Source organism: Sapajus apella, unplaced genomic scaffold (assembly GCF_009761245.1).
Source record: "Sapajus apella isolate SASKATOON/1434 unplaced genomic scaffold, GSC_monkey_1.0 scaffold23, whole genome shotgun sequence".
In the NCBI taxonomy this organism is placed as follows: Eukaryota; Metazoa; Chordata; class Mammalia; order Primates; family Cebidae; genus Sapajus; species Sapajus apella.
In genome coordinates, this window is record NW_022436963.1 from 5,031,151 (window position 1) to 5,057,567 (window position 26,417).

The following is a 26,417-nucleotide window of genomic DNA, read 5'->3' on the forward strand; positions in this document are numbered from 1 at the left end:
TATCACTTAGCCTGGAGTGCAGTGGCACGATATTGGCTCACTGCAACCTCCACCCTCCAGGTTCAAGGGATTCTCCTGCCTCAGCCTCCCAAGCAGCTGGAACTACAGGCGCCTGCCACCACACCCAGCTTATTTTCGTATTTGTAGTAGAGACGAAATACGGCCAGGCTGGTCTCGAACTCCTGGCCTTGTGATCCGTCTGCTTCGGCCTCCCAAAGTGCTGGGATTACAGATGTGAGCAACCACGCCAGGCTGAATTATTATTTTTTTTTTGATTTCTTACAACTATTTAGTAGGTGGTGGGCCAGATTGACCCCATGGGCCAAAATTTATTGACCACTAGTTTATGTCATGGATAGCTCTATGGCCCTTTCAACTCTTCTTGATTGGTATTTTCTGCCTGTTCTGGAGCAACAAAGGTAGGAAAGCAAGAGAAGTTCTAGAAAGCCTAAGGAGTGCTTATGGATACAACCTATAATCCAAAGTATCTTCTCAGTCGTCTTTTGAATTTCTTAGGTAGGGCACAGAGAGAGCACTTACATGTTTTATCTTAATTCATCTCCATATTGCTCTGTAAGGTAAATGCTTTCATCTCCATTTTATGGATGAAAAAACTGAGGCACAGAGAGGACTACTAGCATGTCTCAGGTCACGACTAAACTGGGGTTTGTATCCAGGCCTGTCCAGCACCAAAGCTGTTGCCCTTCACACTCTAGGATGGTGCAAATCTCCTTTTTTTCTGTTTTGCCTTATCTCTGTACAAAATGGCCATGTCAATAAGGGCATAGGTCATTGAAAGCCTTATACTTAAGACTGCTTTGTTCTGATCTGGACTTGTTCATGAATTATTGCATGATTCTGGGCAAACCTCTTCATTTCTCAGGGTCTTTGTCTCCAAGTCTATAAAATAGGGGATTGGACACCTTATTTCTCTCTCATGGTAGCTGTGAGGGTTTTGGCCATGAGCATCCTAATCACAGACAGGGACCTTGGGAAGAGATGGTACACCCTGTCATTGAAGGGCTGTGGGGAATTGTAGAGAATAAGCCTCATCCTGGAACCATATGTGGTGGCTGTTGAGGTAAAGCTCTGTAGCTGTCCAGGAAAATAGAGTGAACCCAGTACTTCCTTTTGATCTTCAGGTTTTGCCAGTATGCTTGTAGATCATACTTTCCTGGATTTAGTATTAGCCATATAAATTAGTGCCATTTTATTTGAACCCTTATTGGTGTAAGTCGGTGACAAATGCTCAAGAAACTGGGCCTTCCTTGATGAAGTACTGGTATGCCTTGTTTGAAATTTGTTCTGAAAATAGTAAAGCATTTCTTAAAGACTTTGTTATAATATGACAATGTTCACTGCTTTCTTTGTTCATTTGTACTTTCTTATCCCTTTTACATTGCATGCCGTGATTACGTAGTTGATTTGATATTCTCTGAAATGTGATGGAGAAGAAAATGTAAACACAAAATTAAAAAGCAGAGGAACAAAGACACGTTTTATGTGCTGCTTCATGCTAGATGTTTTTGTACGTATCCTTGTACAAAGTAGTGGTCTCATTTTACCATAGTGAGTAAGCCCCTTGTCTCTACCTTTAAGGAACTTAGAGTTTGATAGGCTTAGAGGTTCTCAACTGGCATTACTCTCGAGAGTATTGAGCAATCTGTGGGGCAGTTGCAATTGTCACAAATATTGAGGGATGCTGTTGGAATTTAATGTGTGGGATTTTGTCACAATGAAGAATTATCCCATCAAAAATGTTTATAGGTCTCCTTTCGGAAAACAACATGCTGAGTTAAATAGTAGTAATGCTAATAAAACACTTGCATATTGAGCACTGCCATTGTGTTCAGAGAGTTCTACAGGTACAGTCCATATTCTCTGATACGTAGCTCTAAGTTCAGAAATCTCTAATAATTGAAATTTTTTAAAAAAAATCTGTTTGGTAAAGCGTGACCTGAATTGATATGAGAACTTTTTTTTTTTTTTTTTTTAAAGCTGAGAGCTGCATTTTTTTTATAGCTGTATTGATGTGTAGTTCCCATATCATAAACTTCACCTGTTTTAAGTGTACAATTCAGTGATTTTTAGTAAATTTTAAAAGCTATACTTACTACCACAATCTAGTTTTATTACATTTTCATAACCCCTCAATTCTCTTGAACCTGTGTGAGACTTGTTACGAATAGTTTTGTCTATTTTAGTGTTAATTTCCAGATGTTTCACTGAAGAAGTATGGAAGTGTTTGATTATGGAGTGCTGCTCCATATCCTTTCTCAATGCCAGGTATTCATTCAGTTTCTGAGATCTGAAAAATTTTGAATTCCAAACACACCCAGCTGCAGAAGTTTCTTATAGCAGATCGTGGACTGTATGAACACATCCCATCCCACAATAACCCTTGGAAGTAGATGCTATTATTGTTCCTTGTTTTGCAGTTGAGGAAACTGAGGCACAGCCTTTATCCAAGGCTGAATGGACTGTCACAAGAAAGTCCAGTGGAAGTCTAGAGGAGAAAAATCTGTGACCACTGGGCCTGTAATAGAATTTGCCTATGTTTAAAGATGGAGGAAATAATCTTTTTTGTTTTTTAGTTGATACTAAAGAATATGCATAAAGTATTTAAAGTTTAACTCACGATACAATGAACACATGTGGACCCTCACCACCTATTCTAATAACTCATCACACCTTTCACTTTTTTGGGTGTCCATCCTCATCCCCTGTCTCCCCCACAACAGGGGTGACCACTGTCTACAATTTGTGCTTATCAGGCCAGGCATGGTGGCTCATGCCTGCAATCCCAGCACTTTGGGAGACTGAGGCAGGTGGATCACCTGAAGCCAGGAGTTTAAGACCAGCCTGGCTGATATGGTGAAACTCTGTTTCCACTAAAAATACAAAAATTAGCCAGGCATGGTGGTGGGTGCCTGTAGTCCCAGCTACTTGGGAGGCTGAGGCAGGAGAATTATTTGAACCCAGGAGGCGGAGGTTGCAGTGAGCCGAGATGGCACCACTGCACTCCAGCCTGGGCGACAGAGCGATACTATGTCTCAAAAAAACAAAAAAACAAACAAAAAAACCAAACAAAACTGTGCTTATCTTTCTTTGATTTTCTTTAGTTTTACTATATATTTTAATCCTTCAGCAACACTTTAATTTTGCATGTTTTTGAAGTTTATATAAATGGAATTATACTAAGTGTATTCTTTTTAACTTGTAGTTTTCCCTCAATACTTCTTAGGTTTATCTGTAATTCATTTGTTTTCATTGCTGTATAGTAGAACATACCATGATCTGTTCATACTTTGACTGTTGGTGGATATTTGTCATCTTTTCTTTTTTTTCCTGAAAGAAAGGTAATTCAAATGGTGCTATCTTAAATAGTCCTCTGAATTTTTCTTGATACATATGTGCTAAAGATTATGTAGATGTGAAATTGCAGGGTCCATCTTCAGCTTTATTGGATGATGCCTTGTTGTTTTCCAAGAGGTTATATAAGTTTATACTCCAATAATTGATAGGTGCTAAAATTTTTCCAATCTAAATGATATATCATTCTGATTTTAATATGTATTTCTCTGATGACTAATGAGATTGAGCTTATTTTATTGTAGCCATTTAGTTTTCCCTTTTTGTGAATTGTCTAGTCTTATGTCCATTTTTCTACTGGGTTGTCTTTTTATTTGAGACAGAGTCCTGGTCTGTCACCTTGGCTGGAGTGCAATGGCATGATCTCAGCTCACTGCAACCTCTGCCTCCTGGGTTCAAATAATTCTCCTGTCTCAGCCTCCTGAGTAGCTGGGATTATAGGTAGTTGCCATCACACTGGCTAATTTTTGTATTTTTAGTAGATACAGGGTTTCCCCATGTTGGCCAATCTGGTCTCGAACTCCTGACCTCAAGTGATTGCCCACCTCAGCCTCTCAAAGTGCTGGGATTTACTGGGTTGTCTTTTTAATACTCATTTATTAAACTTCTTTATGTGCTCTGGATACAAATCCTTTCTTGATAATACATGATAGAAATGTTTTTTCCTCGTTTGTGGCTTGTCTTTTTGATCTCTTTTTGGAGTCTTTGCATGAACAGAAGTTGTTAATTTTAATGTAGCTAATTTATGTTTTTCCATTAGGAATTTTTTTTAGTTTTTAAATTAGCATTTATGGAGTATTTTGTATGTGCTAGACCCTTTTCTAAGCACCTTATAAATATTTATTCATTAATATAATAACATTAGAGGCAAGTACTGTTGCTATTTCCATTTTATAGGTGAGGAAACTGAGGCATAGAATGTTAAGTGACTTTTTCAAGGTCACTCAAGTAGTAAATGGTAGAGCCAGGACTTGAACCAAAGCAGTTTAAGGAACTCTTGTTTAAGAAAGCCTTTTCTACCATGATATGACATGCAAATATTCTTATATGTCCTCTGAAACTTTTTTCTTTGCCTTTAGCATTTAGCTCTTCAGTTGCTCTGTAATAGATTTTTGTGTGTGGTGTGAGGTAGAGGTCTTGTTTAATTTTTTTCTATGTGGATTATCAGTTGTTTCAGCACAGATTACTTAAAGTCTAACCCTTTCCCCACCTCTGTAATACATGCTTTATAACAAATCAAATTTCCTTATATACCCATATCTATCCTGGGTTCTCCATGTTAGTGGTGAATTTGTCTGTCGGCAATGTACTGTATTAGTTAGTATGCATTTATAATAATTCTTGGTATCAGTAAGTCAAATTCTTCCATCTTGTTCTACTTCAGTAGATTTTTGGAAAGCTTCCTACTCTTTAAAAGCAAGATTGTAGGAGAATTTTTTACAGTCACGCACACACACACACACGCACACACTCTCATGCATACACACATTGGGGCTTTTGGAAGATGATTTGTCATTGCTGTTGCACTATCTTGTCTGCTGAAAATTTAGCAGACACAATTTCATTTGAGTGGCTTGAGCTCTGTTTATCTACATGGCAAACATCTCAAATGCACACGATGTAGTGGCTTGCAGAAAGCTTTTGATTCTTGTTAAACGGAGAGGAGGGAGAAAGGAAAGGAAAATCAGTCTAATAGATTACTAGTGACTTCTGTTTAAGTTCAGTTGCACTGATCTGATAATTCCAGAAAAGGTACTAAGGAACTTCAAAAGGTATGTGGAACCTTGTGTAGTATGTATGATTGCATAAGGTAAAAAACAAGATAATACATCTTCTATGGTTAAGTCGCCTTATTTATCAAGTAAGTGATAACTATATCCCGTTGGTCTTGAATAGCTGATACGCGGTTTGGCATTTAATGGTGTCTGCTGGAGGAATTGAACTAGAATCCCTAAAGCCTCCATTGGGAATATTTCTGCTCCCCAAATGTGATGTCAGAATAATATCAAATAGAATGTGTAGTACACCCACCTACTGAGGCTCAAACTGCTCTCTCCCATGACCCTTTCTCTGTAGAAAGTATTACTTATACTGTAAATAGCAGCCAAATTTCAAAGAACACTTCTCTACATCTTAGCCTTTTCCAATCTGGCTAAGCAAAGTGAAGCATGATTAGATACTGAAAATTTATAAATGCTGTATCTGAGAATTTCTAGGCAATGGGAAGACATCTCCCTAAGGAAACCGTCAGTCTGAAGTCTTCCCAGCTTTCAGAGCATAGCCAAGTCTTACCATGGCCTGGAGAATACATGGTCTGCCAGTGCCTGCTCCTCCTTCACCTCTTACTGGCATCCCCCGTCTCTCTGCACCAATGGCTGCCCTGCTTTCCTCTGAATGCCAGGCACCCTTTCACCCCAGGTGTTTGCCACCTTCTTCCTTCTGCCTGGATGTGCTTCCCAGATGGGTGTTTGGTTTATTCCGAATCACCTGGGTCTCTGCTCAGACGTCATCTTCTCAGAGAGGCCCTTCCTGACCACCCGCTCCATAATGGTACCCACATTCATCTCTGGCAGCCCCCCCTTGATCTACCTGTACAACTAGGCATCATCCAATAAAGCTGAAGATGTACACACAGTAGGACCCTGCAATTTTACGTACCTGACACACATTCATTGTCTGTCCCCCTCCCCCCCACACACACTAGGAAGTCACTTCCTAGAGGACCAGGGACTTTGTCTTTTTCCTTGCTGTGTCTTCCGTGCCTAGAACAGTGCTTGGCACATGGGAGCCACTCGAGAGCTGTTTGCTGAGAGAAGGAAGCTGTTGGCTGAAAGGAGGGCAGAGAGCACCTCTGGAGCAGGCCCTGCCCCACCAGCCCTCCCCGAGAGCTCCTGTGGCAGCTTACTTGCCTCTCTTTCGGAAACTTGCACCATTTAGGCAGCTCTTCCATGGGCATTCTTCTGTCACATGCTAAGCAACTTGAGACAAAGGTCTGTCTGAAGTTCTTTGCGTACTTTCACCCCTGCTGTTTTCCTTCAGGGCTTGGACTGAGCCTGGCACGCTCTTTGCTCACAGTAGACTCTTCAGCTATCTGCTAACAAGGCATATGGATAGCAGTCATCCTCCCCAAGGAGAGGAGCAGATTAGCCAGCACCATAATTCCTTATGCAAACTCCTGGCCCAAGCAGCATTTCCGTTCTGAAATATGAGTCTTTGAGTCTTATGGAGATGATAATCTTGGTGAGAGCAGGGACCAGCCATATTCACTGCAGGATCTCCAGTGCATAGCATGGTGCCCAAGGCCTGGTGCCCCAACTCAGTAAACACTCACTAATAATTCATTGCTGAAGTTTACTTTTGGCCTATGTGAAATTTATTGGTGATGTCCTGTGTTACACTAAAATTATAGGAATTTATTTACAACATCTGTACAGGATCTGTAGGGAGCACACAGTTTTTGATTATGAAAGAGGCTTTGTTGCTCATCTGAGCTCCTGTGCTATTGAACAAAAGGTGTTAGACACACACGCATTCCGTACTTGGGATATTCATAAATGTCAGACCTCAAAGTCTCTCCTGAGTAAATTACTACCTTTGCTTCATTTAAAGGTGCCCTGTGACCATAAAGAATCCAGCCACCTTTCAAAATAGAGTTCTGTTTCTACTCCCGCCTCACCAGAGGGTAAGCCTCAAGTGTTTGATTATAGAGGAGTGAGAACCTACTCTCTAGGATTAATGTAATAAGAGATCAAGGGCAGACAACAAAGCTACTCACAGAAAATCATGTATTCATAAAAAATAAGCCAAGCCAAAAGCCTACAGTTCAGAATATTTTCATTAATAAATACTTTATTGCAATGAACAGCTTAATGGCTTACTCTCTGTGTAGTTGGGGACATGTCTTATATACGCTACCTGAGCTGTATATACTTGTGTACACTGTTGGCTGGATGGGCTTAGGGAGAAGTAAGGGTCAAGGCTTTTGCCAGTCTTGCAAGGTGCATCAGGAATTCATAGAGAATGAGGAGTTCTCATTATAGGTTTCTTTCTGACTGAAAGGAGCATGGTGTGGGCAGAGCACTAGGCTGGGGGTTAGAAGACCTTTTGCTTCGTGACTCTAAATAGTCATTTAACCTAGTTGAGCCTCGGTGTCCTCCCTTAATGTGTCCTTGAGGTGGACACATCAAGGGGCTGTTTGGATCAAATGAGATCATATGACTGTGGATAAAGAAGTTCTGTGGAAAGAAGATGGGAGGGTAGTATTGCATACTGTCTTGGCAAGACCTCAGACTTGCTTAGCTGCAGCTCTTCACCCTCTTACGGACCTGCAGCTGAGCAGCTAAGTGTGATTGGAAATGTCATTCAGCTACGATGATTGGTATTTTTAAAAATGACTTCAAGCAAGAACTTAATGCCACTGGCATTGATGCTACATTCAGGACCATTCTTTCTCATTTCTAGACAGTGATTTCTTATATTCGCCTCTCTCCTGAAACCTCCAGCACCCTCTGTCCTCACTCTCAGCCAATGACTTGACTTTCCATTTCCCTGAGAAAATTCAAGCCACCAGAAGAGAACGTCTCAAAAGTGCCCACTGTCATATCCACCTGCCTATACTTCTGTCGGCAGATGTTGCTGCATCCCCTGTCAGGATGGATGACCAGGCCAGCATCTTCACTCGCACACCAGGTTGCATCCAGCCTTCCCTGTTGAAGTGCATGGCAGTGCAGTTCTCCTGCCTCTCTCCTGCTGTGTCAGCTCATTCTTCCAGACTGGATCTTCCCAGTCGATACACACAAACATGCTCTTGTTAATATCTCCCACTTAGGTAACAGACCTGTCATTGATTCCTTTTCAGCCATTAGCTACAACCCCATTTCTCTTTTCCTGTATGGCTAAATGCTTCCAATTATTTTCCATATTCACTGCTGTCTATTCCTCCTCTCATGTTTCTCTTTAAACTCATCGTCATCAGGCTTTTGCTCCCTCTAGCCTACTGAAAGTCAAGATTGCTGTCATCAAGATCACAACTGGTCTTCATGCTGCTAAATCCAGTGGTCAGTTTCCATCCCTCCCTGTACTCGATTCCACATCTAGCACCCTCCCTCCCTAATGCACTTTCCTCTCTTGGCTCCCAGGATATCACCCCTCTTGGGGTTCCCCTCACCTCACTGTTGCTTCCTCTCAGCCTCCTTTCCTGATTCTTCCTGGCCATTCGTTGTCTTGTTGGAGTGCCTGGAGGAGTCTTTGGACCTTCTCTTCCTGTTTCCATCAGCACTCACTCCCTCAATGATCTTACCCAGTCTGGAGTTTCAAATCCATCCAGAAGCTAGCATCTCATGCATCTCCAGCTGAGGCTTCCCTTCCAACTGCGAGCTCTCACGCCCCTCTGCCCTTGGAGAGGCAGGTCCTGTCCTACTTACCCTCCCAAGTGCTTACCACAGGTCACTGGCTTTGGCGTATGTGTTGGCCAGGGGTTGTCATCTTTGTGCTCTCCACTAGAATATGGGCCCCACAACGGAGGACTCTTTGTTTACTGTTGCATCTTTAGCACTTGACAGAGACCCTGGCACATAGTAGGTACTTATTAAATATTTAGTTAAAGGAGTGAATGTGTTAGGTCTCCATATACAGTAGAGACTCTAATTCACTGTCCCAGGCCCTGTCTCAACTCACCCTGCTAGTACTAGGGTGCTGGTACCAGTACTAGCCTTTCAGAGATGGTCTTTGTCTTAGAACTCTTACTAAATCCTTTTGATAAAATATGATTGTTTTCCTAGAACTCTGTTTAATTGATGTCAGGCATTCAACTATTCAGTATTAAATATATTCTCTACAATTGATTGGGGGAGGCTATTTGGGATAGTAGAAAGATCTTTGACTTTAGAGCTGGATATTTCTAAGTTTAAATTCTTGTTCTACCACTAAATAGCTACAGAGCCTTAGTTGAAATATAGCTGCCTTAGTTTCCTCATTTGTAAAGTGAAAGATTTGGTTCATAGGGCTATTGGGAGAAATTACATGCTGAATACATGAAATGCATCTAGCATGATCTTTGGTATAAAACAGACATTCTATAGTGGTAACTATTATGATTATGATCCTTCGCTATACAGATAATCTTTAGGATTGCTTGCAATTCAGAACTTTTTTAAATAAAAAAATGTAATTATTCCTTTTAAATACTGGCCGTTGGTCTTCGGTCCAGAACATAATTGTCTAATATAACATTGTTTCTGTGGTAAAAAGTAGATTTGATTTACATTTCAACTTATAGAGCCTTTTTCAGGAATTTACTCTGCTTCAAAGATCAAGGGCTTCCTTCTGGTAAAACTTAACAGCAGTGCTTAGGAATGGAATGCTCTGAAAGGATTGTCTTCTAGTTAATGAGAAAGAAACTTGTTTTTTGGGGGAGGTTCTAAAATGCCTTTATATGTATACTGAGCATAATTCCAAAGTTACACAATAAACACTCCTTGAATACTTGGTTACTTGTTTTTGTTCCAGAGACACTTACCTGAATTCCTATATCGAATGCCCTGAGGTATAGCTATGGAAAGTAGAGGTGATGCTGCTAAATACAATTTCAACATAAGCTTAAAAATGTCTTAGAGGAGCTTTTCTGGCTTTGAACTATAAACGTCAACAAAGCCATCTTTATGATAATTATATCTTGATTGTACCTTCTTAGGGAAAGGATTGTAAATGGTCCTAGCTCACAGGAAATTGAACAAAGAAGTTGAGATAGCACATGCAAACATACACGTCCATGTGTGCACAAACACATGGACTCTCACATACTGTTAAATAATGCGTGAGCAAAATATCAAGTGCAAGGTACACTCTAACACATTTCACTCTGCAATATGTGGTAAGTGCCAAATGAACGGGATAAATTTAAGTACTGCAATTTCAAAGAAGGAGTCATTAGCAAAGGCTAAAAATGGTCAAGGAAGGCTTCCTGGAAAAAGTGAGCTTGGAGCTGGGCATTGACAGCTGAGTCAGACTGTGCCTCATGATGCAGTGTGCAGGACTGGTCCAGCTGGGGTCAAGCGGGTGGCTCTCAGGCCAATCCATACCCTCCTCTGGGGGAGCTGGGGCAAGTCTGCTGGTTACCTCACTCCTTCCCTATCAATGCAGCCCATTATTCCTAAATCACATCCTTGTCTGCCGCTGGTGATTTTGGGTGCTTTATGGGCTTCGGATCGAGGCAGGGGGTTCTTAAGCAGGGAGGGCAGGCAAGGGAGTTTAGGATCAAGTTTATTGTGGGGAAGTATCTGAATGATTCATTTCCTGTGCATGTCTGACGCTTTCTTTGGAGATGAGTTGGCTTTGGATTTCTCTCTGGTGATGTGATTTGATTTGATGGATAATTATGGAAGAGAAGGAAAAGGAGATCAGGATTTAGACACGGAAAAACCTGACACCATTCACAGACACTTTCCTCCACCCACAGAAACCCAAACACTTAGATTGTGCCTTGTGGCAGGGGCAGTAGGGTGGCTGGAGACAGTTGTCACGTATCCACTCACTTGCCCTGCTCCCTGGATTGTTTACTTGGCAGCCATAGCTGTTGATAGTTGGTTATACTAATGGGGTGTGTTTGGCCAGGAGTCCACTGTCTCACTCAGGCCTTTCATATTAGTCATGAGTCATGAGGGGTTCTCTGTGGGCAGGGAGGCTGGGATAGAGGTGGGGGAGTTGGAAAAGGATGGACCACCTCTGTCCTGTCCACAGGGTGACAGCCACTCTTCTCCACAGAATCCGAACCTGCAGGTGTGTCAGTTAATTGTGAACCCTAAACAGGAATATAACATCGTCTTTTTTAGACCTCTCCAGTTTGTGTCCCTGCATAAGACAATGAGTTTTATTGCATAGGCCTAGTTACAAAAAAGCATGACCTGTGTGACGATGACTGTGACTATCCCAAGCTGTTCTGCTTTGGTAGGACAGTCCAAACCAGAGCCAGGGCCAGGCTTGCTTGGCAGAAGCTCTCTAAAGGAACAGGTGGTGGGAAACTTCTGACCCTCAGCCATTGGACTTATAACATTCTCTGGATGTGCCTTAGACATTACCCTGGTTTTACAAATGAGAAAAATATCACTCAGTCCATGGACTGATTTGTTTGAGGTTACCAAACTCTTCTTGTCTGTCTCTCTTTCTCTTTACATGCTGTTAATTTGCTATTGACTGCTAAGTTTACATCTCTTCCCCTGACCTGTTGCTCTTCTAGACTTGTATGTTTCAAAGGCACCTCAAACTTGCCACGTGCAAAATGGAACCCAGTTCTTTCCCCAAGCCTGGCCATCTCCAGCCTGTCCAGTCCCAGTGGATGGTGTTGAGTCCACCTAGGTGCTGACCCTGCAAGTCGAGTCTGAGAATGTCTTGGATTTCTTTTTATTCCTCTGCCATCAGAATCATCAACTTGTCTGGGCCTCTCTGCCTCTGGTTTGTTTTTTGTTTGTTTGTTTATGATTTTGAGATTGGTCTCTGTCACCCAGGCTAGAATGCAGTGGTATGATCTTGGCTCACTGCAGTCTTCACCTCCCAGGCTCAAGCGATCCTCCCACCTCAGCCTCCTGAGTAGCTGGGACTACAGGTGTGTGCCACCATGCCCAGCTAATTTTTGTATTTTTTATAGAGACAGGGCCTTACTGTGTTGCCCAGGCTGGTCTCGAATTCATAAGCTCAAGTGATCCACCCACGCTGGCCTCTCAGAGTGCTGGGATTACAGGTGTGAGCCATGGTGCCCAGCCTTCCGGATTTACTTTGAATCTGTCTGTCTCTGCTACCCACCTCCCTGACTGAAACCACCACCGTTTTTTGTGCCTCCAGTCTCTTCTCCATGCAGCCTCCAGAGTGGCCTTTTAAAAACAAAGCTGAACATGTTCACCATCTAAATGCCCCTTTATAGACCATCTTTTTAAAAATTTTATTTATTTTTACTTTAGGTTCTGGGGTACATGTGCAGATCATGCAGGATTGTTGCATAGGTACATACATGGCAAGGTGGTTTGCTTCCTCCATCCCCCTGTCACCTATATCTGGCATTTCTCCCCATGTTATCCCTCCCCTACCTCCACACACCCTGCTGTCCCTCCCCTAGTCCCCCCCAACAGACCCCAGTGTGTGACGCTCCCCTCCCTGTGTCCATGTGTTCTCATTGTTCAACACCCACCTATGAGTGAGAACATGCGGTGTTTGATTTTCTGTTCTTGTGTCAGTTTGCTGAGAATAATGGTTTCCAGATTCATCCATGTCCCTGCAAAGGACATTAACTCTTTTTTTATGGCTGCATAGTATTCCATGGTGTATATTTGCCACATTTTCTTTATCCAGTCTATCATTGATGGGCATTTGAGTTGGTTCCAGGTCTTTGCTATTGTAAACAGTGCCACAATGAACATACGTGTGCATGTGTCTTTATAATAGAACTATTTATAATCCTTTGGATATATGCCCAGCAATGGGATTGCTGGGTCAAATGGAATATCTATTTCTAGGTCCTTGAGGAATCGCCACACTGTCTTCCACAATGGTTGAACTAATTTACACTCCCATCAACAGTGTAAAAGTGTTCCTATTTCTCCACATCCTCTCCAGCATCTGTTGTTTCCAGATTTTTTAATGATTGCCATTCTAACTTTGGTGAGATGGTATCTCAGTGTGGTTTTGATTTGCATTTCTCTGATGACCAGTGATGATGAGCTTCTTTTCATATGTTTGTTGGCCTCATAGAACTCAGGCTTTGTGATGGCGTACACAGGCTGTGTGTGGTCCCTGCCTCTCTCCTGCGTCCCTGTCCGTCTTCTCCCTTACCCATGGCACGTCGGCCACATCAGCATCATTTCAGTGTACTTCGAATGAGAAGAATGTGTTGCCACAGAGCTTTCAAACATAGTTTTCCACCTGAAAACTCCTTTTTATCCATTAGTTTGTAGCTTAGATGTTGCCTCCATTAGGCCTTCATGGATCCTTCCATCTAAAAAGTCCTCGCATATTTTTCTCTATCATTATGGCCAGCTTGTTTCCTCAACAGCATCATTTATGATTGTTTATTCGTTGATCTGGTTGTTCTCTGTGCTGACTGCTGGCAGGAAAGGGCCAACGTTTGTTTTGTGGCCCCGAAGAAGCGTGCCTTTGTTTCCAGCTGGCCTCCTATTGCTGTGCCTTCCCTCACTCCTCCACGCTTGTCTCCTTGCTGTTCCTCAGCCGAGCCAGGCTTGCTCTGCCCCGGGGCCTTTGCACTTGCTCGGCCTTCTGTTCAGAGCTTTTTTTCTTTTCTTTTCTTTCTTTTTTTTTTTTTTTTTTTGAGAAGGAGTTTTGCTCTGTTGCCTGCCAGACTAGAGTGCAGTGGCACAATCTCGGCTCACTGCAACCTCCACCTCCTGGGTTCAAGTGATTCTTCCGCTTCAGCCTCTCAAGTAGCTGGGACCACAGGCACATGCCACCACACCCAGCTAATTTTTCTATTTTTAGTAGAGACGGGGTTTCACCATGTTGGCTAGGATGGTCTCGAACTCTTGACCTCGTGATCCGCCCACCTTGGCCTCCCAAAGAGCTGGGATTACAGGCGTAAGCCACCTCGCCCGGCCTGTTCAGAGCTTTTATATTGATATCTGTGTGGCTGACTCTCATTTTCTTTAGATCTTTACTCAGAGTCACCTTTTCAGTGAAGCCATCTCTGGCCCCTGTGTCTAAAACTGCACTGCCCTTGACACTCCATACTGACCTTCTTGGCTTTATTTTTCTCCTTTGCGCTTCTCCCTGCCCACCTTACGGCACGTTTTACTTATGCCTTTTATTGTCTGTCTCTCCAACTAGAATGACATCTCCGGAGGGCAAGGAGTTTCTTCTGCTCTTCCGCTTTTGTATGTCTAATCTTGAATAGCTCTGGGCACATAGGCACTATATAAATGTTTGCATGAATGAATGATTGCATGAACAAAGTGTGTCCAGTGACTAGCACATAGTGGGCTCTCCTTATCCTTTTTATTGTGGTGAGATATCATAAAATGTTTCATTTTAATGATTTTTAAGAGCACAGTTCAGTGACATTACATTTGTATTGTTGTGTAACCATTGCTACCATCTGCTCCCTACACTTTTCTGAAATGAGTCGAGGAATAAGGAAGTAATTGAGTGAGGGACTCTTGGCAAAGCAGGTGTACCATATAGGTCTCTGGAGTCGGAGGCCCAGGGGATCCTTTCCACTGCATTGTGCTCTGGAGGAGGGAGGGTGAGGTGGGTCTGAGCCTCATCTCAGGGTACTCAGTGCATACAGCAAGGATGCTCAGTGTTTCCACACGTTTCAGGTGGCCTCTGTTCTAAATGATGAGGGTCCTGCCCTGTCTCCCCTTCCCTCTGCCATGCCTACCCACACTCACACAGGCACCATGTGCACACATCCCTTCCTCTGCCCCTGAGGAAGTGCCTTTGCAGTATTTTCAGCTCACTGGATGGGGTGAAAGGGATGTGCTCATTCTCCTTTGAACCTTTTTACCAGATCCCCATCACAAGGGGACTCTGTCTCCTTTGAGGTTCTCGTCAGCACCTTGTCAGGTGAGTATTTCACTGATGGCAGGGAAGCGTTCATTTTTAATTCTAAAGTAAATCAGATTACATAGAACATAAAATGTTCAGTGTGGTTCAAAACCATTGACGATGAAATCCTTCCAGATGAATGAAAGGTGGGGACTTGTTTCCAGCTCTTAACCGCTGCTTTGTGCAAGCTGAATTCTACGGGAAGTCCATCCTTGTGAGCACTTCACCATCTCAGGCCCTTCCCATGGGGAGCTGTGGCATCTCCCCCACCACTACCACATTCATACCCCCCAGCAGATGGGAACATTCTTATGTTCACTGTCACTCACATGTGCTGCCCCACACATGTTCTCACTCATATGCAGTAATTACACACACACACCCAACTCGCAGGTTTTCTTTTGACACTCCAGGAATTACAAAGGAGCAGCCAGAGAGCCCAAAGCAAGCCTTGAGATGACTTTAAGTCCTATGAGGCCTACAGGGTGAGTCCCCTGCCCAGACCCACACGACAGGCTCCTGCTGTCCTGCATCACATGAGCTGCCCTGGATTCCTTGATGACGTTGAGGTGGTGTCTTCTCAACAGAACTCCATTGACATCTTGAGACAAGAGCATAGGTCAGGCTCATCTAAGTGTTCAGGGTCTCCTTTGCTGAATGTGCGTGGAACATGGTTGGCCTGGGGTATTCAGAGAGGATTGGGTATAGGCCAGGCCCTAGAGGAGCTCATAGGACAGTGCCGGTGGCAAAGGTGCCCACCCCTGGTTTCTGAATGACGTCACATGCGTGATACTTGATCTGTGCACAGGAAGCTGTGGGAGCTCCGAGGAAAGAGAACCTTGCTCTGTGGGTGGGAATGCAGGTCAACGCCAGGGGAGAGTTCACAGAGGCACTTGCCAACCTGAAGGTGTGGAGGTGCTGCATGCATGGGCAGGAAGGGGAGTGGTGGGGCAGAGAAGTTGGGGTATGGGGTGGGGACGTGGCTCAGGGCAGCTTCCTGTTTGTCTTGTCAGCAACAGATTAGGAACTGGATGTCACTGGGATTATGGTCACTTGTGATGTTAGCGCTGATCATTTGTTGTTTGACTTCTTGCATTCCCACTACAGATATGAGTATGTGGCAGGAAATTTCTGAATTCCCACAGGTGTGGCCGGGGTACACAGCATAGCAAGGTCCAGGGTCAGTCATCATTTTGCTGGTAAGGAAGGTGTAAACTAACAGTTCGGTAGACAAATAGCAGTGTCCCTTCATGCCACCTTTGTTAAAGTAAAGACACACACCAATTGGTTTAATGTATTTGGGTAGATTTTCTACTAGTCATGTCCATTTAAAAAATCATCAGTCAGTTCTCTTTATCGGAAAAGGTGCTAGATACCTGTAGTCGAGCAAGTGATGAGACCTGGTGTTTTGTTAATTGCAGTATTTGATGATACTTGTATACCCATGGCAAAAGTCACTAAGAGACTCCTCAAAACATCTTGTTAGAAATGGGAAGTATATTCCTTAACTGGCAAAGTTTTTTTTCTGTTCTTAAAATTAAGCTTATAAATGGCTAAATATGAGGGGAAAATTAGAGTTATTTTTTCCAAAGTTGTCAGGCTTTAGTTGGAAGGAGATTTTTGTGTCCGGTGGGAACGTTCCCTCTCTCCGTTGAAGCTTGAGGAAGCACATGACGCTGATGGTGTTGGTGGCAGCTTTACCTTATCGGCTCTCCTGGATGTCTTGGCCTCAGATAAGACGCTTGACCCACAGTGGGACCACGCTGCTGTTTTCAACTGGGAAACGTTCCGTCTGTTTCCATCACAGTGGCCCGTGAAGAAGTCGAAAGATGCCTCTGACATTTGTTATTTTACAGAAATGTCAAGAAGCTCCTAAAGTTTCACTCGTAGGTCAGTTTGCTTTCTTAAAGTGGCAACCAATGAAAGTTTTCTGGTGAGCGTTATCCTCTGAAATTTTAAGCAGATTTAAGTAAAGTTCAGTCCATGGATGAGAGGCACTAAATGCTACTGAGCTCAGAGTCACTGCTTTCTATAATGTTTTCCTGTAAGATCACGAGAATCTCCATCCTCTATCAGACTAATGTTTTTCCAGTTCAGCCACTGAGAGTGGAATTAAGGGAGTCGCTGTGGGTGGACCCCATGACCCTTCCAGCCATCACCTCGAAAACATAGGAGTGTGCTTTAAATATGTGTAGCTCCTCTTAATAAGCTGTTGTGGAGCCATTATTCGTACGATTCTTGAATTTGTCTAAATTGCATTTGCAGCAGTTTTTATTTTGGGCTGTTACCATCTGGTGGAATGTGACGGCCAGTCTGAACAGCAGCCAGTCAGGATTTACCCCATGTCACCAGCAAAGGATCTCAGTCCTTTTTCCATTCAGTTTCCATGCTGATTCATTTGATTCACTAAGTAGACTTGATAAATGCCGACATTGTTCACCTATGTGTTAATTTTTGGCTATTTGTAAGGGCATTGCTTTAAATCATGTCACCAGTCAGTTCTTATTCTTCCTCTTAGTATGTAAGAAGTGTACCTTCTTCATATTGGTTCCAAAGGCACAATTCACCATGTTTTTCATTTTCTGTAGGGGAAGTTGGAGCTGTAGAGCCTCTGGTTGGTAACACCCATCATAGAATAGTGAGGTGTGAGCCACTGAGAGGCTGAACTTATCCCTGGTCCCGTTGTTTACAGGCCACGTGGTCTTGAGTGCTTTCCTGCATCTCCCTGGGCTGGGCTTCCTCATCTGCAAAGTGGGGGTAATAGGTGCCTTCTCATAGAATTGGACTCACTCAGACTCTCTCAGTTGCCAGTGACAGCCCAATTTCAAGAGACTTCCATGAAAGGTGCAGCTGACCTCAGGTGGTGCTTGATTCCAGGGATGCGGGTGAGGGGCTGTCTCTTTCTTCATCTTTTAGCAGGGGTTATCTCTGTTTGTCTTTCTCCCAGGATGTGATGGAGAAATGGCCACTGACAGCCCTGGATTTATGTCTTACCAGTGTGACAACCCAGCCAAAAGAGACAGCATTTTTCTAATAGAAATGCCATAGAAATCCCATGGAGATATCTGAGTGCTTGGCATGGGGCACAGTCTGTTCTTTTCTCTTGTGGCCAAGGAGGTAGAGTTTTCTGGCCCTGCAGTGGCCAGAAGATGGAGTCACTTTTACCCAAACCACATGGGGAAAGGATTCCCCACAGAGTTCTCGCCAGCAGAAGTGGAGGGGGCCATTTACAATAGTGTGAGATTACAACAGTGGCCGCCCTGGAGATGTGAGGGGTGAGGCATACAGGCAGAGCCCCTCGGGCAGAATTCTGTCATGCAGAATTCCCAGTAGATGGAATCTAACCTCTTTTTTCCTTCCCTTTAGTACTTAAGGCATGCAGCTTCTTTAGATTGGTTCCAAAGGCACTTCTTTCAAACCTGAAGTTGATTCTACCTTTAATAGTTTTATAAATTTTTAATTCTATGTACTCTCAATCTTGATGTGTTTTGGAAATATTTATTTTAAGGGGGGGGGTGACATGGCAGGGAGAAATTTTACTTGATCTGCTTTTTGTCATTCAGTCAAAAATTATGTATGGAACCTCTGCTGTATACAGAACACCCCAAAGTCTGTGGTGAGAGAGTGGAAAGGAACCATGAGAAGCCCCTTTCCTGGGGTGTTTGCAGCCCAGTTGGAATGTGTGATGGGTCAAATGGGTAGATTCTGTGATACAAGGTGGAATATGGGCAGGTGCTGTTGGGGAGGTGGGAAGCTGGAGAGGTCCCAGAGGGGAGCAGGGCCCCATCCAGCTGGGACAATACAGGAGGGCTGGGTGGAGGAGGTGGTATCTGAGCCAGGCCTGAAGGAGAGATGTGGTTTTATGGGCATAGCTGTTGGGGGCAGGGAGGGGTGGAAGGAGGAGTGGCCCAGCAGAGGTGAGGGAGAGGGAGCTGATTGGTTCATTCTCGATGCTCACTTTATGTCAGGCTCTGGGCATTTAAACAAGTAATAGTTCATTGCTCTGTCCAAGGAAGAACCCCATCAAGGCATGGGTGCCCAGCCAGAAATCTTTAAGGGGTCGAGTGAGGGTGTGGAGGAGACAGCCTTCAACTCTCCTGCAAGGCATAGAGATGGGATGGTGAGGATGAATCTGTGAAATGATTCCTGGGTTTCTGGAGGCTGAGGTCTATATAGAAGGTGGTGCAGTGGAGCCAGGCGGTAGAAGACCTTGAATGCCAGAGTAAAGAGTTTGGTGGAGATTGTTGAGGCACTAGTTCTTCAGGGAAGGCTTGGTGGCTGTGTCCTGTGCACCTCCCCAGGGCCCCATGCTCAGCTTAATGCTATTGTCATCTTTAAATTCTTAGTACTTATAAAACAAGGGATCCTGCATTTTCATTTTGCACTGGCCCTGCAAATTTCAAAGCATGCCTGGGGAATGATGTACTTAGAACAGAGCTGTGCTTTAGAGCAGAGGTCGGGTCATAGTTGGGAAGCTGTTTGCATCCTTTTGAGGAAGGGAGAATAAGGGCCTAGATGAGGATGGGCATGCTGAGGATAAGGGGATTCCTCTGACAGCCTGTGCCTGAGCAGCAGGCGGAGGAGGAGCTGGAGTTAGCCGTCAGCTCTTGATTGGGGGACATGCTTGGAGCTGCCCTCTAAGTCAGGTCTGCAGGTGAATTCCAGGGATAATGTTGGTGTTCTAAATGGCATTGAGAAGACTGACTTAATATTTTTACTCTCAACAGCAAGCTAAAACTGACACTGGCAGGCTCATTCAACGAATGCGAAATAACCAGAAAAGACATTCCAAGGCATTCTGGAATCAAACAGATGGACGGAGCAAACATGTTAAAAACAGTAAATCACAACTTGAACTTCAGTTAATCATAATCACATTTCTCTTTCCTTATTTAATATTGAAGCATCTTCCTAAGAAGTTTTCTATTTTGGTTTCTTTTACTTAAGAGACCTTGTTATTATAGGGCACCCCAGTTAAAGATGCTTCATATGTGACATCTGAACCAAAAAACCTTATCGTTTAGGAAATGATACCCTTTCTGAGGTTTGAGAAGTGGCTGTTTTGCCTCTTACAATGATTTGTAGGGAATTTATTTCTTCTTGTTCACATAGAAATGAACAAAACTGTTTTTACTTAGTGATGTTCAAAAACATGCTTCCAGTAGGTCAAGGTTGCCCTGAACTCAACTGAGGGTCTCAACCAGCTGCAGACCAGTTACATCTTAGCAAGCAGGGCTTTGAGTGGTGCAGTGGGCAGGGTGTGTGGCTCTGACCTATCAAGTGTGATCCCCTCCTACTGTGCGCTGTATCCTCTCTGGCACAGACACAGGCAAAGCACCTTTGCTGAAAGGACAAAGACTCAAGGTTAAGGCAGTGCCGTGCAGGCTCCAGATGCTGTGCTGGGCGTTTTGGAACTGAGGAAGCCGCTGATGGCCAGTGGGGCCGGTACGGGGCATGTGAAAAGACTCAAGGCTTCATTCCAGTCACATGGACCCATTGGTACTGCTTTTCACATTTTTATCAAAAAGGGGCTGCAGGCAGATACAAAGACCCCTGCAGCCCTTCCTGTCCTCATGGCATTGCCCTATAACTGGCCATCTAAAATGACCTTCTCCACTCCTACATCCTTTTTAGGAAGGGGTAACTTGATACCATTCAGATGTGCCATGCTTAGAAAATGAGGGTGCTTTCTTTTGAGGGAGTTGTGGAGGAATACGTGATGTCCTATGGCAGGCCCATAAAGTTAGTGAGATTTAAAAAAATGAGTTTTTCTTGCTTTGCTCATTCACCCATAGTGATGGAGAGATTTGATTTCATCTGGACGCTTCTGTTCCACTGACAGTGAGTAGTACTGCTCAGCCAGTGCTTGGCGCTAGGTAGTTAGGTGTATCTCTCACAGTGTTTAGTACAGTGAATAGAGAAAGTGCCTGGCAGTTGCTTGGCCGTCTCCTTTGCATCTCCCATAGTACCAAGTACCTTGCCTTGTGCACGGTAGGTGCGTGTTTATGGGGCAAATAAACACATTTGCAGTTGAAGTAATCCTGTTTATCTGCAGGAAGTAATACACATTCACCATCTGTGGAGTGGGAATTGTGACTTCCTCTAGATGCAGGCACAGCTTTGTGATAGAGCATCCTCATAACCTCACTTGGCCCTTTTTGGCACAAAGACCTGTAAAGGCAGAGACCATGCCTATTTTGCTCAGCATTTATTTCCCATTGCAAATACTCAGTATTTGTTGAATGAATAAATAAATAGGATATACCTGTCTTGCTTAAATTGCAGTAGAAGTTCATTCCTTTTTTTTTGTTTTGAGACAGAGTCTTGCTCTGTCGCCAGGCGCCAGGGCACAATCTAAGTAGTCATGTATGTCTTCATCAGAGTTCCTTCAGTCCTCAAAATCTTCTCATATGTGTCTGTGAATACACACACTCACTCAACACAGCGGTTGACATACAGTGGCCATTTGGTATTTGTTTTGCAAATGAAGTTACTATATGGCAGTAGGTAAAGAAGAGGCCACTGACTGGGAGGTGGAAGATCTGGACCCAAGTCCACGTTTGGCCACCTAAGCAATCTGGAGACCTTGTTAAGGGACTAGGCATCCTGTCTCAGCCTGTCAGAATCCTGCTGTCTAAATGAGGCTAATCGCTGCTCTACTTATCTCGAGGGTGGTTTATGCAGCTCACAAGAAAGAATTGATGAGCAAGGCTTGGTCAAAGTTAAGATTTGTACATGTGTGAGGACTTTGTTCTTGTCACTGAAACATGCTCAGATCCCCTTGTTGCACTGGATGTGTGCCTAATGTGTATGCACCTCCTCCCTAGTCCACCGTGAGAGCTGAGGGCTTCATTTTACCTAAATAAATAAGAAGATACATTGTCAATGTTGAAAATTTAGAATTCACAGAAAATTATAAGTAACAAAAATTAGCTACAGACAGTAGCCCAGAGATAACCACCGTTAATCTTGTGGGATGTTTCTTTTTGTACCTTTCCTGGGCAGGTACACTCACATCACGCGCACACACACACACAAAGACACATTATTACTTCAGTCACCTCATCATTAGTTTTGTATCAGATTTACCCAAGTAGATAGCCCATTCCAGGAAAAGAAAGAGCCTTATCTTAACATATTTTTGTGTAACTTTCTTAGGGCCTAGTGCACTGTGAGACTGAGAAGGTATTTGTTAAATACTTAATGGCTTTCTAGAACATCAGGGCCTGACAAGGTTCTGAGTTACAATCTAACATTCTCAGTTGAAGTACAGGAGAACAAAAGCCCCTGGAGAGAAGCAGGCGCAGGGCCCCAGGGCTTTCCACAGTGTGCTGTTGCCTTGCCTGCATCTACTTCCCACTAATAAGATGCACCTGTAAGAAGGCCCATTGGGTTGGTGCTTTTAGCAGAGAAACTGATGCTTGCTTAATTTTGCCTGCATCTCTGGGTTTGTGGTTACTGCTTGGAATCAGGATAGTGTCTGGGTATCTTGAAGCTGCTGTCTTCAGTGAAGCCTTTGGGCTGATCTTACAAAGTTATGCTAATTTCTACTTCAGCCTACATTTGGGGCCCTTCTCCTGGTTAGCGTTGTTTATACTGTATGCACAGATCCTGCACCCTCATTTAATAGTCCAGCCTTGCTGGGAGTCTGTTCCCCTGTGTTTTTGTTGGAACATCCCAACCGTGTACTGCCCTGCCTTGCCTTTCAAGCAAAGTGGAAAGGAGTCCTTTCTATGGGAGGCCCATCCCTCCTGCTCTCATCCTCCCACCCTCCCTTTCTGTGGTGTCTCACTGAGCCAGTCATTCATTCCCCAGCAAATATTTCGTGTTTACAGTCCTCAGCTAGGCTATACTGTGGAAGATTCAGCAGATGTGCAAACCCAGCCTTGCAGAATCTGAGTGAAGAGAGAGGGGACATTGTATAGAGAAATTATAGCTCAATTTGTAAAGTGACCAGCGACCCAGGAGATGGGCAGAGCACAGGCTCTGGATCCTGGGTGTCAGGAGGCCTTTGTCACGGTTATTGGGGGTGTAGGGAGCTGGGCAGGCAGGGATTTGAAAAGAGGGGCATTAGAGCTTTACTTGGAAAGGAGGATTGGGATGTGAACATTTGGAGATTGCGGGAGAAAGCATTGCTGGCAGAGGAACAAGTAGTAGATGAGAAGGGTCACAGGTGGATCTCTAGGTGGGGGTAGCCAAGGACTCTCAGAATCTGGGAGCTCAAATCACCTGCATTCCAGGTGATTTGGGAACTTCCTAAAATTGAATGCATGATTTTATCCACTTTTGCACCTTCCTGACAACTTTCAGAGATCTCTGTTACCCTTGAAAGTGTAGGAGGAAGAGGGTCAGCTTGTGGATTAATTTTAAAACCATATTAAAAAAAACTCGCAAATCACACGAAGTTTGTAGGGGAAAGTTCCATTGAATTTGAAAGTCTTCACCATTCTCAGGCACAGTTCACTGATCTCCTTAGTCTGTGCACCCCTGGTGGGCAAGATTATGTCTCATCCCTGAGAACTTGGCCTCAGAAACTTATTTGCCATGTTTGTTCAGGGCATAAAATAGCTTTGATGTGGATATAAATTTGCACATGTGCTGACTTTCAACAGTGGATTTTTTTTTTTTTTTTTTTAATTGCTACCTCTAAGATCCTAAGGCTGACTTTGTGTGTAGGAGACATTTCCAATGTCAGCCTTCCTGCCTGGTCCCTCCCTGACCCCTCCTTACCTAGCACAGGGACAAGCCTTGGCATGTCCTGCCAGCAAGCTGAGGGCTGGGGCTGTCTATCCTGTTCTTGCCAAATGTAGTCAGAGCTGCCTTCTCTCTAAAGGACACTTCAGCCCCGTGATCCCCAAGTACAGAGCCGGACGCAAATGTGCCCCTTCACATGCTTCAAGGTGGGCATGTTTGGGAACCTCATCCAGCCCCTCCTTGACCTGAGGAATCTGCAGTAGCAGCCCTTGCTCGTCTTAGGCAGTATAAGGACCCCGCTGGCTGCAGAACCACCAGGTGGGACTCTCCTTAGGGGCTGCTTCTTGGTGAGTCTGCACTCTGTTTATAATCAAAAGCTCTGCCAGATGGATGTGAGGTGCCCAGCAGAGGATAGGAACACTGACAGTTGCCTTGGCATTTTGTTAAGTAGGTATACAAGTTGCTGGCCCATCAGAGAGCTATAAGGTGCTGGAATGACAGAACCATTTGTTTTCCCATGTGACTTAGTCTGTTTTATGACGTGGTGGGTGAGATCAAGAGAAAAGAGTGGGCCCCGTCAGTTTTTCAAAGTCCTTTTTCCCTTTTAGAAAAGTGCAAAGAGGACATGGACTTTCCATAGTCATGGGTATCAGCCTGTCTTGGAGAGACAGCAGCTGTGGCATGTAGTATGTTAAGGTAAGGAGCCAAGTCAGGCAAGTCCTGATACAGGTGGGGTCTGGATATCCTGGGTGATCATTCTCATCCACCACTCCTCTATCTGGGCCATTCTCATTCATTCAAGAGCTCATGGATTGTCTAATATGTGCTGAGGAGAGGGGTTAGATACACATGGATCCTACTCTCAGCGAGCTTTCTGAACAGGAAGCAATGGACGCAAACAGCTGTAATTAGTGCAAGGTAGCATGAAGTATCGTAAGAAGCTTGGAGACATGTGCTGGCGTGGGGCTGGGGCCAGAGGTGGTTGGATTGATGCTCCTTCTGGGAGGCCCATGTTTTATTTCTTATATCCAAAACCTGCAGAACCTTTACCACTTGTTTCCACCTTTAACATCTTGCTGCATTTATAGCCTCTCTGTTCATCTGCCTGTCCGTCCATCCCTCGATCTCTTCACCGTCTAACATTTACCATCCTAAGACAGGATGCAGATGGAAGGAAGACTCAGTGCCTGCTCTCAGGGAGCTCACCTTTGATTGCTTTCTTTTGGTTCCTTTTGTGTTGGGGGTTTTGTTCCCCAGCTTAACGGTAAGTTCCTTGAAGGTCAGAGACTCTGTCTTCAGTGTTCTTGGAAGTTGAAAAATCTCTTGGGTCAGTGGATTGCTGCAGCTGTCGTCTTGGGTGTATGTGCTTAACGAAAGGCTTAAGGGCGTGTGTCTCCAGGGCACACCTGCCTTGCTGTTTGCTGTGCTGCATGGATGACTCTATTAGAGCCTTTTGGTTCTGGTTTGGAAATCCAGAGTGGTGGGAGGCTGGAAAGGGGTGTGGGGAAAAAATACAATGTCTCAATAGACCAGGTTCCCAAAAGTATATCTGCACTGGAGGCTATCCTGAAGAATGAAAAGCTTAATTCATGCCTTTTCTTTATGCTTCTGGTTCTTTTTCTCTTTTTTTTTTCTTAAGGAAAGGATATGTCAATTTGAGCTGCCTAATACATTTTTAATGTGGGTCAGAGCTGCCATCTTCACATGCCTTTGTCTCATCACACCTAGGCTTCTTCTGAAATGCTTGCTTCACAAATGAAGTTTAATTAATAGAAATAGGTAAGTGAACACAGGGCTGATGGATCTGGAGAGACGTGACTTGGTGCCTGCCCAGAGAGGTGCCTGGGTCAGATCCTTCCTCAGCCTGTTGTCAGAGGCAGATTCTTACTTAGGAAGCCAGGATTCTGGGAGTCAGGCTGGGGCATTGCATAGCATAGATTTGCTTCTTAGCAGATATGCTGGCCTATTTACAGTCAGAAGAATGGTCATTGTTTTAGAAAACTTTTTTGACCAAAAAATAACCACCTACAAAAAACCCAGACTCTTGGGTTGAGGCCAGGTTTGCATCTTAAAGCAGGTTGACCTATTTTCATTACGGCATTATCCAAACTTTGTGATTCTGCCTCCCTAACATGCTTTTCCTGGTGTCACATGAATTGAACACCTGATTCAAGCAGAAGAGCAAGAGAGAGCGTGAAGACCTTGTCCTTGTTTAGGGCAGCCCTGTTTCCCACTGTGCTGGGGTCGGAACCTCTGAGTAATGCCTCCCAGAGCTCACCTGCCAAAGGCTGTGCTCTATTTGGGGAGGGGCTTTTGGGAGGGCTGGTAGCCCTCTAGTTCATGCAGGCAGGGCTGTACCTTTCCTGAAGTGCTTTCACATCCCTGTTTGACCTTGACAACTTCCCAGTAAGGGAGGCAGTGCCTGCAGTGTTATCCTTGGTCCACAGGGGAGGAAACTGAAGCTCACACAGGCAGGCAGGGGGAAGGCCTGGGAGAGAACTTTCAACACCGGCATACCACGGGGATTTGTCAGAGCACCTGCTCTGGGAACTTTGACTTCTTTCCAGATCTTTTGTTCTCTTATTTGATTTAAGTAGATCCAATTGTGGTTCAGGAACAAAGTAAGCCCCAAACCGTGCATAGGATGTGTGGGTAATGGGCCAGAAAGCTCACTCCTCTGGAAAATGTTGGAAAGTGACCTCCTGAGCATCCCAGCAACATGGCTGGATGCCCTGTTGAGATGAGGGAAAGGGCTGGGGGACAACCCCATGGCAAGGGCACCAGCCGAAGGAATTCGTGCAGAGGAG

General features: G+C 44.2%; 1 protein-coding gene and 1 long non-coding RNA gene across 9 annotated transcripts in view; one reads left to right on the top strand and one right to left on the bottom strand.

The window, feature by feature from the left end:
- The window catches only part of CACNA1D (calcium voltage-gated channel subunit alpha1 D), a 461,268-nt gene that overhangs the window by 207,264 nt on the left and 227,587 nt on the right, over positions 1–26,417 (top strand). The gene's annotated exons all lie outside the window — the stretch shown is intronic.
- LOC116559423 lies at positions 6,447–24,724 on the bottom strand. Its single transcript, XR_004272451.1, has 3 exons — positions 23,146–24,724; positions 19,000–19,008; positions 6,447–6,459 (listed from the first exon to the last, which is right to left on the bottom strand). It is a non-coding gene; the product is annotated as an uncharacterized LOC116559423 (long non-coding RNA).